The sequence below is a fragment of the Contarinia nasturtii genome, unplaced genomic scaffold (assembly GCF_009176525.2).
Source record: "Contarinia nasturtii isolate CC-2019 unplaced genomic scaffold, AAFC_CNas_1.1 Cnas_scaffold_2861, whole genome shotgun sequence".
In the NCBI taxonomy this organism is placed as follows: Eukaryota; Metazoa; Arthropoda; class Insecta; order Diptera; family Cecidomyiidae; genus Contarinia; species Contarinia nasturtii.
Genome location: NW_022200178.1, coordinates 52,406 through 64,460, shown reverse-complemented (window position 1 = coordinate 64,460; position 12,055 = coordinate 52,406). Strand labels below are relative to the sequence as shown.

General features: G+C 36.7%; 1 protein-coding gene across 1 annotated transcript in view; it reads left to right on the top strand.

Moving 5' to 3' along the window:
- Positions 1–12,055, top strand: part of LOC116349374 — a gene marked incomplete at its 3' end in the record, with an annotated part of 98,503 nt that overhangs the window by 34,999 nt on the left and 51,449 nt on the right. The gene's annotated exons all lie outside the window — the stretch shown is intronic.

Here is a 12,055-nt window from a genome sequence, read left to right as displayed (position 1 = left end):
ATTCATCGAACCAATTGTGTGCATGAGCTGGGTTTTGTTCGTTGGTTTTGGTGTGAGTAATAGAAACGTTTATGGGCAAATGGCAAGTACACATTTCAGCAAATCGGATATGGGGCCAGTGGTGTTATTCGAAACCAGAAAAGGAACTTGATTTCCATTTCAATTCGTACCGAACCAATACAACACAAATCACTTCTGCCATTGCCATCTTCTTCCATTTTACATAGCAGATGATGATGATTATGACGATTTAACCGCAGCCAATTCAGTTTAGGGTAATAGATCCATCCAGTGTGCAATTATTGCATTACAGTGCAACATGAGTCGAATCAACCCAAACTGAGTGTGAAACAAATCACACCATTATAAAATCTGCGATTTTTGTTGTTGCCATTGCGGTTATTTGTTCAGATATGTTTCTTTCATCTTTTTATTGATTCCAGCCCAAATATGGTATAAACCACATCTGACGTGTTTGTACACACACACACACGCACACACGCACACATACGGTTTGCATCGATTTTCACTTCGACCAATGCTGATGAGATTGGCGACAAAAAGCATAAAACATGTTCATGCTATTTTCGAAGCCTAGCCCAAGAAATGCAGCAAAACGCAATAAAAAAAACTCCTGTACATAGTTTAGCAAGGCATGTTTGAACTATGCAACTATTTCAATTTTCATTTAAGAACGTGCGGGCATTTTTTGTATGCCTTGTCAGAGAATTTTACGTGAAATCGATACGCAGAATCCGATGTCGAATACTTTTCGAGCACATAGTTTTTTTGTTATTCACCATATGTAGTTGAGGCATCTCAATTACACATACGGATCGCACTCAAGTTAGAAGAATCAAGTGCAAATTTCGTTCGTACATACTCCAAAACAAAAATGACCATTTTTTTTGTCTTTGGCGAAAAACCTCACGCAGCGATTGCATTACCATCGAGTGGTAAAGTTCACTGCGTTACACGACAAAATACCGACGAAAAAAAAGAACTGGATTTTATTTTCGAGGTTCACCCAACATGTCTGGCCCGACATTTGCTGCTGTGATATTTCACTTTCTTGGTACGTTTCACTCTTAGCACAACGCTTAGCACACTGTTTTTGGCATTGTCCATTTCTTTGAAACTTACTTTCGATTTCGACATAAATTAAACTGCTTATATATACGCACATACGGAAAGTGAAGTTTATATCATACGCATTTATCGGTCGCACATTTGATCGCACACTTAGCACATTATTCATCTGTTGGGGCTGTTGTGTTCCAATTTTGAGCGCCGTCATAAGCGTGAGTGTGTGCGACTGTGTATGTAAGTAATAATGTAATTAAGGCAAAATGGTATACACAATTGATGAATGCGGCACTAAAAGTAAAACAACACCGATGAATAACGATTTATTGAACGAATCGCCACGAACCTCAAACGATGAGAAATAAATGCAATCGAATGAAAAAGACACACGAATGATTATTAAACTGGTTTTTGAACTTATAAAGAGCTAAGAGCATAAAAACAAAGTCGAATTGTGGGGCCAGCCATGGCAGTACACACATTTTAAATGACATGTGTGCATATCGTTCTTTTGCGTTCAAATGCAATAAAATCGATGGACTGAGGAACGAGCGACCGAACGAACGACGAAAAACAACAAATACAAAAAAATGTATATTTATATATGGCAACAGTTTGCAATGAACGATGCATTGTTATATCATATCTCATTCGAAGTCAGCTCGTCCAACTCTAGCAACGATACCGATTGGCAATTATGTGCATATTTGTGATTTTCTTCGTGGCGTTGTGTGCACCGTTTTTTTTTTCTTCACTTCTTGGCTCTCTTCGGTTTTCTTCGTTGCTCGCCATAAAAATTCAATTACACGATAAACGCTGCGTGAACATTTCCACGTTTACATCTTTTTCTTGAGCATCGCACAAGTGAAGAGAGCAAACGAACGATCGAACGAAACAAAAAGACACACTCGCCGATTTGTTTTTCTCTAGTTGCGTTCGTATCGATACTGTGCGACCATAAGTGTAGTAAGGTCTACTAATGCAATGGCATTTTACCGTCTGCAATTGCAATTGGCCGAGGCAACCTTTATTGTTGGATTGTTTTCTTTAAATTTGAGACGCTAAGTGGTTAAATGTCGGCAAAGGCCGTTCGATTGCATTCGAACTCATGGTATAAAATTAATGATCGTCGATTGTAGCTCTTTTTTCCCTTCTTCTTCATCTTTTTTCAACCGTTTTGCTCTCGTTGGAGCATACACACATTATGGTGCTGCATTCACGCTCATGCCAAAACTGTAAAGAAATGCTTTTACGTCACTTTACCATAAATCGCCAATCACACACACATATTGTGTGAAACGATACACATGTGTGTATATGACTGTATTCAATAATAAATTAACAGAAACAACAACGAATGCGATTTGTGCACAAATGAAGTGTACCCACGCGAAAACCAGAAGTAGCAATATACAGCCTCATTTTTATAAAATCCAGTCGCGCTGCAAGACATTAAAAAAATGAGCACACAGTTATCCTATGGTTTAGTCATAGACCCACAAAAAAAACGTTATATACCACTATATCACGATTCTTCGGCAAATCGGCACATATATGCATTTCTAATACGTATTTAAATGCAAGAGGTTGCGCTACACAATTCTTCAAGCTCTAAATGTTTCTCTGTCTGTTTTTTTTTTCTTCACTTCTTGTTTTTGTGTGTGCATATTAACGTTCGGCTGCTGTCGAGCCATTCGATGCACAAAAACACATCAATTTTAGCATCATAATTTGACAGCAATAAATTTAACAAATCCATTGAGTTTAATTTTTCATGTGGGAAATTACGTGAAACCTAATTTTTGCGAACGCTGAAGCATCGAACCTACTTTTTGTTCGCCGAAGCGTAATTTGCCATTCATTCAGAGATTTTTGATTGAATCACAACCAAATTGTAAATGACATTTATAACTGTGAACTCCTGAATGATTGACGAGAGAGAGAGAGAGAGAAACGTAAAAGCAAAATAGCTTTACCCTCAATTTTGGTGTGTGTGACCAAAAATTTTGGTATTGACACCTACATATTGATGCCCCATTTCATCACACAATCAAATTGATGAGCCTGTCATATACACGCTCCAAATAAGCAATGCCACATCTGCTGTGAATCATTTTAACTTTCAAATCAATAAAACATTTTTTTTTTCATTTTCGTCTGCGTGGTGAATGTGTTTCAGCAGCGAAAAGAAATCATTTCATCAAAGAAGTGAAAGATTGTGCGACTTAATACAAATAAACATCATAAAAACGAAACAAAAAATATGTGCGCAAAAACTATATGCCAACAATAACAGAAGATTTCAATAGAAACGACGAACCATGAACCGTTGCAATGCATTTTCCAATTTTGCTAAATGCAATCGACTATATGCTCTTTGAACTAGAAATTCGCATTCATTGGTGCGACGAAAAGAAATGTAACCATTCTCGATAGAGCGACTCCACAATGAGAATTCTTTTCACCCAAAACAAAACTATTTATAGTATATGAATGCGAAACAAACAAACGATGACAGTTTCTAACAAGACTTTCCACTTATAGAAACATGCAAAACCCGCTCTAAGTGTCCATTTATAATAGTTTAAATGCTTTGGAGTAGCATTGAACGGAGGCCCATTCATTTGTGCCGCTTTGCGAGCGCACATTACCGTATGAAAATGGCGAACAGTAACAAGCACAATGGAATCATCCGTGAGAGATTAAAAACGATAGAAAAAACAGAGTACGACGGAGAAAGAGATAAACGAGAGGCGAAAAAAAACTGAAAGAAAAACAAATTTCATTAGTTTACTCTAAGTACACATCCTCTTAGCGCTCGTAAATACGTTTCTGTGTGTGTGATCAGCGTTCATTTATCAAATTTTCGTAGTCATTTATTCATAAATATAAGCGAGTAACGATGTACACGTACATTTGGACACAGAAATATCGTCGATGAAAAGTGTGCGATATGCTCGTGTTTTATGCCCAAATAATCATTCCATAATTCCACTTATTCAACAATAAACTTTTAAGAAATGAAGCCACTCCGCCACCGCAGATCGGCCACGTCAGTGTCTCGATGCTGAGATGTTTTCTTCTTCCGTGTGTCACAGACTAAGTGTTTTATTTTCAATCATCGTTCACTCTCTTTCGCCATAGGCTTTCTTTAACCAAATATCTATCTTCATGAACCATTTCGACTTTTTCGTGTTTTTTTCAGAAAATGAAAAGCAAAAGCAAAAAAACAAACGAAGAAGAAACAAAACAAACAAACTAAGAATATATAGATATAAAGCAGTCATTGTGTATGAATGTAATATATTTTCGATGTCTTTCGGTTTGTTAACATGAAATTTGTCTATAAGCTACATTTATATGCGCGGATCGTATGCATGAATACATAAAATTTATGCCTCTTGTGCCTTTGTTTTGTATTGCCTCGAAACGGAAAAGAAAGAACGAAATTAGGCATTCAAATGAAATGAAACTTCTTCGTTTTTTTATCTGTTTGCTCGCCATTTCTTCTTCTGCCTCGTTAAAACTCATTTCCAAACGAACATTTTACGCATAATAATCTATGTCTACAGACATTTTGTACAATTTAAACTGTCCAGAATGGCGGTGATATTACCGAATCGGACGATTAAAAAAAACAGGTGAATGTCATTTGGATTTGGTATTAGATCATTTTCAGGTTTCGTTTTTTTTCGCTCCATTTTTTATGGATTCAACATGTTCTTAACTTGGCAAAACCTCTTTCAGCTATCTTATCTAGATGACATTCCTCTTTGATTGCTTACCGTTAAAATCACATTTCACCGATAGAAACGCAACGATCTAAATAAAAAAACTTATCTCTCCGCTCTTAAGCACCTTTCTTATCAACGTTAAATTTGTTTCTTTTTTTTTCTTCGATTCTTCCAAAGACGATCACAAGAATAATTGAAGAGAATGTCTTATTTGAAGAATTTTTAATCAGTTCAAAAGAATTTATTACTTCGTTGCTTTGCAACAGACAGAGAGAGGCATTCTTGAACATAAAATGCAAAGATTAGTGTCGGATGGAACAATCCGATTCGCATGCACCTCACAAATAATCGTAATTCGACATGGAAGCAGTTTTTCTTGTGCATTGGCTGTAAGACGATTAAATTCCTTATCTATGTTCGATACACACAGCAAAAAAAGAAAAGAAAAGAAAAACAGCACTGGAACATCGTTTAACAAGAAGTAAAAATCCCTTAAGCTTTTAACGAGTTTGGTGCATAAAGCGGGGTGTGCGATAAAATTCGTTTTTGAATTGGCGTACTCAAGCGTATAAAATTCACTTTGGCAAGTATCGATTGAATTCAAGCATCGATTGAATAAAAGGTTTAAGCATCGATCATATTCTCGATGGGAACAGTAAAATCGTTCATCAAAATCACAAATTTGCGATCATTGAACCAATTGAACAACGTCAAAGTCAGTTTCATGCCATTGAAATTTATCGTTATCTATCACAGTCAGTAGTTTATACTGTTTCAATCTCTCTATTCAGATGCAAAAACAACGAAAAGAAAAACGAATGCCGAGCACCAAACTCGAGTAGAAAAACCGTAAATCTTGTGCAAAACGCTATGTAAAAATACACAAAAGGCTCATTGCATCCGTATATATTGGCGAATGAACCCAAAGTTCATTATTTGACTCGTTGAAGAGTTGCACAATAAATTATATCCAGTTATAAATCTTTGAGATTTTTCGATTTATTTTACTGCGCGAAAAAATATTAAAACATCATCTTCTCTCTCTGTCGTTCTTCGCATACACAAATCCAATTTAACAACGGCATAACAAAAATGTATAATCCTCGCCAATTCACAACACAACACACACACTGCCAACACAAAAAACAACAAAACATTGAACAACGAAAAAAATACGCCAATTTATTCATGTAAAAACATCATTCTGGAGCAAAAAAACACACACAAACATACAAAAACGACGAAAAGAACAGATCAGAAGAGAAAAAAAAGAATCTGACTAATTTAATAATATCATGTTCGCTTAACGGATGCTGTTACGAATCCAGGCAGATCCACCAAAACTCGGCGGTGCAAAAGAGAAAGGTTCGCGTGCAAGTTGCGTGTGTGCAGAAAAAAAGGGAAGAACAAAATAGATTTCCGTTAGTTTTTGTGCCATTTTATGGAGAGAGAGAGAGAGAGAGAGAACGAAAAAGAAAATAACTATTGGATTGGGTATATATCTTGTTTATCACAATTCTTTACGACGTTGTGTTTTTTCAATGTCGACGACACATTGTGATATACATGAGCAAAAACACGTTCGTTTCGAATGCGATAGAGCAAATGAACGAAGTGAGCGAGAAGAAGAAAAACCCCATCCAAGCACCAAATCGCTAGAAAATCATTTCAAAAAGATATTGACTGAACGACAGAGAGTAGGGAAAAAAAGAGTACATTTTCCGCAATAATAGATGAAGAGCGAGAGATGGGCTCTTTTGCCCAAGTTCATTTTATGCACATCCATAAATAATAAAACAAAGCAAAGACCATAACAACGAACGGCAACTAGCATCCAATATGTTCATAAATGATAACGAAACACATAAAATCCGGAATATAATATGAAATAACATGCTGTAGAATATTGTAGATAGATTCGAGTTGTGGCACTCGTGGGCCACTCGGGATGGATTTGTACCAAACTGGCGCAATTCCTGTTCGTCGTTGTCTATTTCGCCTGTTTGTTGTTTAAATTCAATGCAAAAGCAAACATAGTATATCTCGTACATGGAATCCAGTTGTTCAATTGCACAACTATACGGTGCAACTGCATGCCTAAATAAAAATGAATTGAACAGTAACGACAACGACGACGACAAGAATGAATCATTAAAACAAAACCAAGTCATCCAATACACTCCCAAAGCACACGTTTGGTCTTTTGCGTTGCGATGTGTGATACGCTTTCTGTCCGAAGAAAGACGAGCGCTGCGAGTTAAGTTCCTCGCGAAAAAATTCAAATATATGCTGTTTTGCGTTTGTGTAGTTTTTCTATCGTTCATAGTTCGGTGTGCAAGCAAACAACTCACACGCCATCCAAACCAATCGACGCTTCTCTCTATCTTATCGAAATGTATTGCTTTTCAACATTCTTCTTCTTAATTTTTTCTTCTATTTCGCTTATTGCGCGAATGTGTTGCGAGCAAAGCAATTTCGCGGTCCAAAACTATTGACATGAACCATGTGAGAAAAAAGAGACAACCAGAAACGATAAAGAAGAAGACAACGACGACGATGTAGAGTGAAAAAAAGCCCACATTGTGTTTAGTTCTGTTTTAAGTTGAAGGTAAACAAGATTATTCAGCGCGGCGTTGTTGTTGTGCCCGTGATCATTTCAGCATGGCTCATAGATTTATGTTGGTCGCATATGAGCGCAATCTTGTGGTTTTTCTATGCATACGCAGCATTTAGCGTTCGCATTTAGATGTAAACAGTTTTATGAGATTGTTGTTGTTGTTGCTGAATTGTTTTTTTATATGCTCGAACATAGCTTTTCTTATTCGAATTCTCTTTTGGTCTTTTCTTCATTTTTCCTCTTCTTCTTTTTTATCTAACTGAAGCAGAAAGTATAGAAGAGCGCAAAGCAAATTAAAGAAAAAAGCAGCAGCAGCAGCAGCAACGCTACCATTATTATCGTTGAGGATTTTGACTTCTTTTAAACTTACATATTTCGGTCCATCGTTTTCATATCTACAACCGATTACCTGCAAAGATTTGTTCGGCCATTCCGTTGATTCGATTTAAAAGTCGTAATTTTGAATTGCCAATTTAGATCGTTTACTTCTTGCGTTTGGTTTTTGTTGTCTTCTTCTGATTTTTTTGCAAACAAAAAAAGAGCTGAGTGATTTGTGTAATTAATCGCAATTCCATCCCATAAAGTGTATCAGTGCGCTGTTATCGCAAATAATGTGTAATAAATTCGCGTAAAACCTTGGCCATAGCATTGGCCAGAATAAGAGGCCGCGCGGCAATGTTGTTGTTGTTGTTGACATCGTCAACGGTTTGGTACACACAAATCAAATAAATACATTTCCATCTCAAGTATCAAGACACAATCAATTTAGTTCTTCAGGTGGGACTTTTTTTCTTCTTCATCGCCGTCGTCGTCGTCGTCTTATTCTTCTTTTTCATCTCGCTCGTTCAATGCACCAGCAATTATGAATGTATAAAATTAAATGCGGTGCAATAAAAAATGGCCAGAATAAAAATGCCATTAAATATGTGGCTTTTGTAAGATTCTAAGGCCAATTGCTTGTATCGGACCGCAGATGTAATGTTGTTCACGCTCATTTAAATTTATTATACGATGGTCCACAACAATAAATATTTTTTTCTTGTCCGCGTTGAGTGAGTGAGTGTGTGGAATGAGAAACATTCACTTATAACATTAAAAAGAATTGCCATTTCATCGAATGCGAAAATTTCATGGCGATAGAAAAAGTCGTGCTGTTGTTATTCGCCGTCGTCGTCGTCATCATCGTCATCGTCGCCGTCGTTTGAAAAGATGCAAATCTCTTTTTCGTTTTCTCTTCCTCCCTTTCTCTCTTTCAATCTTTGTGATATGTGCAAACCGACCCACGAAAATATACGTGGAAAGCAATTTAAGCGATAATGAATGCCACAAAATCTTGAAAAGATTGATTGAGTCGTGTAAAAAAGATCTTTTTTTCTCGCTTTGCGTTCTTTTTTTCTGTTGTTGTGTTCATATTCCCATTCTGATTCGAACTAACTCAGCGCCAAAACAGCGTCGACATAAAACAGATTAACGTATTCTCCGTGAAACGTTATTATAAATTCACTTGCATAAATTAATCTTCAAGTGTGTGTGTATGCTTTCGTGAACTTTCTTTATCAATTCGAACTCTGGCACAAACGTGAGGCATTCCGGAGCGCGAATGAATACCTTTTTTCTCTCTCGTTTGTGTGAAAAGTTATTTGGCTTATAGGCTATAAGTTATAGCATAGCTCACGAAGAGCGCGCGCAAACAGTTTATGCTATGCTTAGTTCGAGTTGTGATTTTTTTTTCCAACTCGCTCCTTCTCTACCTCTCTTTGCTCTCTCGATCGCTCGGATGTTTGCTGATTGGAAAACTAAAAGTGGTAGGTCAGTGAACCGGCTATGTCTTTTGTTCTATAACTCGCTTAGAGAAAAATCTTTTTATTCCAAAGACAAGTTCGTGTATTTTGATTCTGTTCAATCATTGGTGTGTTTTGAAAACAGCGCATACACGAAAAAAATAAACGAATATCGCCAATTTCGCGAAATGTCTGTTTTACACGCGAATTTATCGACATCACATGTTGTTGACTTCAATTAAAAATGCACTCGAATTCCGATCTAATAAGACAGAACGTTGTTTCCTCTAGATATACTGGATGCGCGAAAAGCAAACAGAATGTATCGATCGAGGCATCGTTGAAGCACAAACAGGCAAACGACGATGACGACGACCACGCTATTGTAAAACATTTCGGGATACAAATCTATCTAACTATCGTGTACCATCCTATTTACTACACTTTTCATTTTTGGGCTCAAACTATTTTTTGTGTGTGTTGTTTTTGCGCTGTTCGTTCGTTTTGCGTTCGAGATGATTGCAACATGCTATCGAAACCACTTATTCTTCTCGCAAACAAGCGTCAAGTTTTACGTTAAACATTTTTGACTCTATTTTTTTTCTCATCTCTTCTCTTGAGTTGTCTTGTTCTCGTTTTAAATACGTGTGTGCTCAGCCACTCTTCGAATGCTAAATTTCTATCTGTTTTCGATTAGTTTGTTGGTTGGCTTTACATGTGCGACAACGTTGTGCTGTATTCTCTCTCACTCTGTGGAAACGACGAGTGAAGAATTAAAAAAAAAACAGAGTCCGTCTTTTTTGTCCGTATTGAAATGTTCATTTTTTTATTTGTGTTCTCTTTTATTCTTCTCTTAATTCAATCGATTCAGTCAGTGGTTTGTTCGTTTTTTTTTCATTGTATTTCATTTCTTTCTTTCTACAATTTCATCGTGTTGTATGTTACGTACTGTAATTGTTTATTATTGTGCTATTGCATAAACTGCGATTGTATTGATCGATTCTCGAAGTTCGGAGGCATCGGAAAACCTTGTACTTGCCAACAGTTACAAAAATACTGTAGTTGTTGTTGGTATTTTACAATGGTCTCAAGTTCAAGCAACACACCAAACATCATTGAATAGAACAATAATCCAAACAATTCACACACAGCGCAAGAGAGAAAAAAACACCTCACTCGCTCGGTCGCGCGCGCTTGCGCTCTTCCAATGGAAATTGAATTGGACAAGAGCAAAAAAAAAACTAGCAGCAAACAACAACATTTTATTGAATCACAGCAAAACATCAACAACGGCAGCAAAAACATTTGGATCGTTCGTAAAGTATGGACATAACAAAAGACCAGCATAGATATTAATTGGAATATTTACTGCTTTTCAATGTATTTGTGTGTGTGTTTCTTTTTCAGCAAATGTTCCTTCTAAAATCGTTTTATAAATTCATTTCCTTTAGCGCGCACAAGAGGTAAATGGACTTTGGAGCCCATGCGAAAAAATATATATAAACTTTTTTCGATCAATTCGAAAAAAAATACGAAAAAAGGCGCACAGAAATTTCGTTTAATATTCATGACGGTTTGCTTGGGTCGCGATCGCTTCGGCCACAATTGGATTTGATTGAATGTTTGATAGCCTTAGAGGTTTTTCCACATGAAATATTAAGTCGCCCCATCAAAATGCATTTCGGTCGCCAAACCGCGATGTGCGCGCTCCTCTTCGGCCAAAGAGAATAATGGTCAAAGATAATTTGATTTATGGTTGCATTTGCAGGCAGCGCATGTGCACAGACTTTGTAAGTGCAAAAAGCCATAAATTTAATTTGAAAAAGAGTTGCATCACTCTTGCGCGATTCGCACACACACACACACACACATGTATTCCAAAAACTAAACTCGTCCCATTTGGTTCTTGTGAGAAGAAAGAGCGAGAGCGAATGAGATTGTGTGGTCAATAAATAATCTAAAACAACACACTGATCAACTTTAATGGCTAATGCAAGCGATACGAATCGTTTTGCGATTCTTGACGATGTGTACGGCATTTTCTAGATTGTTTTTCTAGGTGCCTCGATTCAATTTAATATGCAACGAACTGAGCCGATTTAAATTTTTTTCTATCGTTTTGCTGTTTGCTGTTGTTGTTGTTGTTTTTGTTATATGGCATGTTTTGGCATGTACACACAAACGAGTTGGCAAAAGCCATTCAATGTTCTATGTAATTTCCGATTTGGTTTATTATTACACAAACCATAAAATGGTATTATAAACAGATCGTTACAATGGGAAAAGCGTTTGCTCTTTTCTTGAATCGTAAAAGTTCTTGATTGGATCCAAATTACATGGTAGTGAACGAAGTGTGGTGTTAGTTTGTTGCTTTGGCATGTCCCTTGACTTGACGCATTTGAAAGAAAATGAACATGCATAGAGATGGTTGTGCATGCGCGCAAATTACACATACATTTTATTTGCATTTCACCAATCTTGATCCGCGAAGAAGGCGAATTAGATTTGAATGTCTTCGGGCCACAATAATTTCAATGTCTTTTGTGTGTGTGTGTGTCTGTGAGTGTCGTATGAAACGAAATTGTGATGAATTGTGATGATATGAAACTGTCATCGTAAAAGAAAATCACTAAAGTAATTAGCTTCATTATTTTCTTAATATATTCCGATGACCATGTCCAAATATTCGTCACGGTTGCTTTAAAACCGCTCCGCATTCTACTTTTCTTCTAATACCATCAATTTTGATGCGCATGAACTTTCACAGGAGAAAATTCATTTACATGTTCCGTTATTCAGTTCATTTTAATCGTAATTTTTAGTTGATAGACAACCAC